Source organism: Phyllobates terribilis, unplaced genomic scaffold, assembly GCF_046119375.1.
Source record: "Phyllobates terribilis strain yellow unplaced genomic scaffold, ASM4611937v1 Scaffold_7761__1_contigs__length_35587, whole genome shotgun sequence".
Classification (NCBI taxonomy): Eukaryota; Metazoa; Chordata; class Amphibia; order Anura; family Dendrobatidae; genus Phyllobates; species Phyllobates terribilis.
In genome coordinates, this window is record NW_027370501.1 from 1 (window position 1) to 6292 (window position 6292).

The following is a 6292-nucleotide window of genomic DNA, read 5'->3' on the forward strand; positions in this document are numbered from 1 at the left end:
GTTGTCTATGTTTATCAATAGATAACGGTTGTTTATGTATAGTTGTGTATGTTTATATATAAACAACAGTTGGTTATGTATGTTTATCAATAGATAACAGATGTTTATGTATAGTTGTGTATGTGTATATATGACAACGGTTGATTAGGATGGTTGACATATATTCCATCAGATAGATAACAAATGCTTGAATACCCGCTGTGTGAAATATAGAAGTCATCTAAGATAACGGGTATCTAATAACCGTTGTGAGTACTCTACACCAAAGACAACAGGCATAAAAAAAGCCGTTATCCGCGTTTTTTTAGAGTCATAAGACAACACATTTTTATCAACCGTTTTCTATTATGTGTATTTTAAAGCAAACTTTGTACTAGTGGTGGGTGCAGGTCCGCTGGAGTCCGCCAACTGAGGGATGGATCAAGGTCAATACTGATGGCTCGGTTAAGGAGGGAAGGGACACGACTTTAGGTGTTTTTAGAGACACCGAGGATGCTTGGGTTGGAGGGTTTGTACATAATATCGGTTCATGCACGGTTTCCATGGCCCAGTTATGGGGTATATTGGATGCTTTGGATTGGGCGTGGAACCATGGCTTCAGGAGGGTTTGTTTAGAAACAGATTCGTCTTTAGCGATTCTGTTGATAAATAAACCTATAGATCGTTGCCATCCCCTTTTTAGCATTGTCGACCGTGCGACAAGCTTCTTTAGTAGGACTGGCATTGCTTGATCCGTCATGTGTTCCGGGAAGCTAACTGAGTTACAGACTCGTTAGTCACTTTCGCTTTCTTGTTTCCGCTTGGTTTTTTCTTTTTAGAGACTTCTCCAGAGAGTGTTCTGTAGTTGTTAGATGAGGACTTAAGGGGATGGGCTACACCCCGTTCTACTTGGTTGTAACTCAACTTTTTTCATCTATAAATTCCCTAGAGCACCGATCTCTCTTTTACCAAAAAAATGTATGTTTCATGTGAAAAAAAGAGGATTCAAGTGAAGTTTAATTCAATGCAGTCAACAAACCTAAAGAGCTACTATTCTCATATCCTTGCAAACCTAATCTTCGTCCTTCTTAGGTGATTGTTGTTATTTAGCAGCCACAACTAAGTTGGATCTTTACTCATAATCTATTCGGTGTAAGCTTAACATCGAATCTCATATTGCTTGGATTGTAAGTTTAACATCTTGTTGTTATGAATTGTATAAGTGATTAGCAACTGAAGGCCGATAGTGGAGAATGAGGCAGATGTCACGACTCATGATGACTGATCCTCATTCTTCTTTTTTTTTCGATTATATGTGCATGAAAGAACATTTTTGGATACACCATGTACATTCTTAGTTGTTGGATAAAATTAAGTACTTATTTGTAGTTATTTGGATATTGTTGCATCACTAACAGCATGTTCTGGCAGGATTGTTATTCCGCCGAGAATCACTCTATGTAAAAGTAGGAGACAAACTCTCAATTAAATCACACGAATTTAAATAACTGATTAATAACAGTCTATGACATGTACGTGTCGCTTCACAAGAAGGATTCTTATTTTTAATAATTCTTGTGTATTCAATTTAGGCAAATCAGAGTAACACCAGGGGATTTTATGTTATGATTTATAACTAACAAAGCAAAACAAATTCATGGATTTATAAAAGGAAAGCACTTAAAAATATCGTTTTAGTATTGAGTAGCATATTGATGATCATAATAAACATAACGATTCTATCATTTGTATTGAATGTTGTTCTTATTTCTATTCGAAAAGAACTAGAATCACAACCAGATAATTATAATCTTATCTTCCTTATCTAATCACAAAATCATCAATAATTTACACTAATAGAAGCAATAAGCAAGGAACACTAGTACAAAAAACCTTTTTACACCGGATGTATATGGACTTATACACCGGTTAATAACCGTTGTACTGCGATCTGACGTATAAAGTCGATGTCGCATACATCCAAGGTATAATCTGCCACCCAACTTTGGTCCATTTCCTATACACCCGATGTATAAGGTATTTATACACGTGTAAAAGATATAATTAACCGGTGTATATAGTAATATAAACACATATATAATGTATTGTCGCCCATCTACTCCATGTTTATACACCACATTACAACCGATATCTAAAATCATAATTCGCATGTAAAAGGTGAAATTGATAGGTTGACTATCCGGTGTATATAGTAATATAAACACATGTATAATGTATTGTCGCCCATCTACTCCATGTTTATATATCACATTGAAAATGATATCTAAAATCATAAGTCACATGTAAAAGGTGAAATCGATAGGTTGACTAACCGGTGTATAATATATAAAACCCATGTACATTCTTGTATGGCGCCAACCAATTTCATATGTTTATACATATATTTATATAACCCTGTTATATACCAGAATCATTGCAATTAACCTAGCATCGCATATATAGATTAAAAACATTGATTCTTACATTGTACAATAATATACACTACCAGAATCATTCCAAACACTTAATGTTACGAATTCAACATGCATGTTCGATCAACACCAAGTTCTGAACATACGTACTAACTAGCAAATTAAATATTGAGGAGCGCATAACTAACTAAGTAGCAGCTACATCAGTTTCGAAAACCTTTTCCTGTAAAACAAATATACAACATATTAATAATATATATGTTAGTTCTTGATAAAGGCGAAATAATTATCACAAGAGCTTCAAAACTATGCTTAGAATCAGAACTAAGAGCTTCAAAACTAACGCCAAGCACACTATAGTAGTTATTTTTCTTATATCCTAAGCTAATATAACCATCACGATATAAAATTGAGCTAGGTTTTGTTAACATAATCACACTACAACGGACATATCATACTGAATTCAAACGGGACAAATGGGAATTGATTCAGTCTCCATTAGGGTTCTTTACAGAGTATTTAGTTGTGTAATGTAATAGGTATTAAAATGTAACTAGTATATATGATCTTATGAAACTGTTGGAAGCTTCCCGTGTATAAGATTAAAGAGTTATCCAGGGCGACTTCCAAGAAGGTATTTGAATTCTCCAAGTATATAAGCGCTCACCTGTGATAATAAGAAAATATATTGAAGATATGAAATAAAAAAGCTAAGCAGGTACAATTTACAATGATTCAGGACTGGGTCCAAGTCATGTATCTAGCATGTGTCAATCATCTTCTCAGGTATTGCATGAGCATAATTTACATCATGAACATGTTTATAAACACACTTATATCTTGCTAATACTGTAATCTACTAAATCTAAGTATTCGTCTCTTTAATACCTTTCCATTCGATTCACATATGTAGGAGGTCATAGTCATGGTCTATAAAAGAAATGGAGATAGCTAAGGCTAAAGCAGACCTATCAGTCATAGCAATTACTACATACATATCTTTCAATGGAAGAAAATCTAGCAGTGACTAAAAAGGGAACTTACTTTGATCATTGTCTCATGTACAACAGATTTCTTGAGATATTCCCTGCCCTTCACTGCTTGGCTGAAACATATAGAAGAAAGAAAATGATACATTGATTGCCAAATAGACCTTCAAGAGAGATATTTAAAAAGTAAATTACCTGCAAATCTTTGTTGTTTGTAACAAATTGCACCACTCTGAATCATATGTCATCGCTAACAAAGTCACTTACTTTATCAATCAGCTGGAGGATCACATCAACATACCTGCCGCAAGTAGAGAAACAGAACATAAATAACAAACATAATAGAGTAAAGATCAAGGGTTCATCTTCCCCTCCTCCCTCTTCCAACTGAAATCATACATATTTAATCTCATCTTCAATATCATTGTAAAACTATCTACCACCAATTCCTTCAATGTCAGACTAAATTCAACAACAAAGTGTTCTAAAAACTACTTCAAAATAGATTTATGTATGCCTTACTGAACCATTGTTGCAGCTTTTGGAAGTTGTTCTACCTCGCTGCATTCATCATGTTGAAAACCAAGGACAACGAACTTTGAAATAAGACAAAATGATAGTCTAAAAAAATAATGTGACTTGTTTATTGGAAAAGATAAGTTGAATTTACACAACTGATACAAGACAAGAAAATTCACTAAACAAGTCAGCAAATCCTAACAAGGTTGTACAACATGATAATAAGGTGAGATCCTTTCTCTAAGTCATACACCACAAAAAAATTGGAATGACAATTCAGTATCATTGTTTAACCATGAATCACGCAACTTACAAGGATAATCTGTTAAGGGCATTAAATAAGAGGTCTGAAACTCTTATCAAGTATACCATCCAAACTCTTAGCAACTAGGATTGTTTTAGTTGGAAAAGCATGATATACCATTGTATAACATCAAAGTATATATATGACAAATACAGGTGAACCACAAGGCTATAATAAACAAAAACTGACCACTCAGAGCAGGATATTCACTTCTAAAATCCTTAGGTGGTTGAATTGCAAACAACAAATTTGTCCTTTGAACATTGCAATAGAAAGGAGAGAAAAAATTACAGCTAATCACAAATTCCAGACTAAAGTAAGTAAGACTCACTCGACAATAATCTCGAAACTTTGAGTAGTATAAATTGTCAGCCATCGTCACTAAAAGCATGTTGACGCTTCATTGAGAACCACTAGAAAGAAGCATAATGCATCATCAATTAGAAACTAAACACTTATTTTATACATTTACCAATATTAATGCACATTCAACAGACATGTTTTGCTGTCTAGATATTTTCAGATGTGGTGGACAAAGGCAAGTAAATTAGATTACATATTAAATTGGATAATGGTAGCCTGATTCAGTGCTAACAGGTTGAATACGTTCCTGCATAGCTGATTTCTTACTTATACAGTTTTAGGATTTGTTTAATTAATTACTTAATTTCAGTAGTTTCCCCTTTAGCTAGTTTCTAGGATTTAGTTGCCCAGTCCCTCCACATCTCTACTAACTAAATGGTGATGATTTATTGAATTAGTTTATTAGGACTTATATATTAACTTTATTTCCTATTTAAAGTTGCATGTAGTAGTATCTGTAATAAGCTTATCATCAATCAATTGAAAAGCCCAATTGATGAAGTATTTGTTTGTTTGTTACATGTACACCCTTTCGAAAATGTTTCTCTTCAATTTCAGGGAACATGTGTGAAGAATAACTTGCATTTCATGTGGACCAGGGTCAATGAAGCTGAAAGCACAATCAAGGACTTGGTTAACATTAATATATACAGTTAATCAGTATAACATCTTCATGGATTGAAAAAATGAACTCACCTATCAATGAAGCTGACATTTGTGTATAGTAGATAGTGATACACATAATTAAAATCATGCAGGGATACAAAACTGCAAAATGGGAGATATAAAAATAGATCACTACCACAGGAAAATAATCAGAGAGAAGAAAGAATTAGTATTTATAATTTTGAAACCTGTCAGACAGTAAAACAAAATGCTCATTATCAGGATCTCTTAAAGCATTAGCCAATAGCCTTCTCTCAGCATTAACCATCGAGATATCACCCCATACTACCTTCAAGTTAAAGCCCTTATATTATAACAGAGTTTCATCAATTGCAAGCTTAATTACAAAGTTTATCTGGATACAGATAAAAAATGGTCGTTAAAGCCAGAATCCGTGGATTCCATATATAGCATTGCACATACCTTATCACTACGAATATCACTATCAATGAAGTATTGACTTTGATGTACAGGTTTTCCTTGTGATGCATGTACATAAACAGTAAATTTTCCCTCGTGACCCTGCCAAAATCATATGAATAGCTTCAAAAGTAAAAAATAGCACAATACTATGATCCAAACAGTTAAATAGTAAATTATAACTTGAGATGCCACTTCTTCATCAGTGAGTTCTCTTTTTGTCAATGGTGGAATCCAGGCAGTAAAAGCTCTGCAACCTCTAGAAGAAAATATATAGAAAGCAGTGTGTGTCTGAGAAACTCTTAGTCTATGCATATTAGCTTCATCCAAGTGTACACAAACACTTAGTTAATCTTCAATGAACCCACTTCTTTAAGTTAACACAGATATGCTTGATGTAGCTTGGGCCTGCAAGAATAACACATCTCTGTTTAATAGCTCGATTAGGACATTGTATTTGGGAAATCCTCTCAAGAAGCAATTACTGTGCAATAAATCATGACTATAAACATCAATTGCAACATGAATTAAAAGCAACTAAGCTCGCAATCAATCTACCAAAAATTGTCAGCACATCAAAAACTGACTAACACATAAAAAATGAACAACTAAATCGGTAA

At 33.7% G+C, this 6292-nt stretch overlaps 1 pseudogene; it reads right to left on the reverse strand.

Moving 5' to 3' along the window:
- Positions 1-3468: 3468 nt before the first annotated feature.
- Positions 3469-5987, reverse strand: LOC141251814 (uncharacterized; annotated as a pseudogene).
- Positions 5988-6292: the final 305 nt, after the last annotated feature.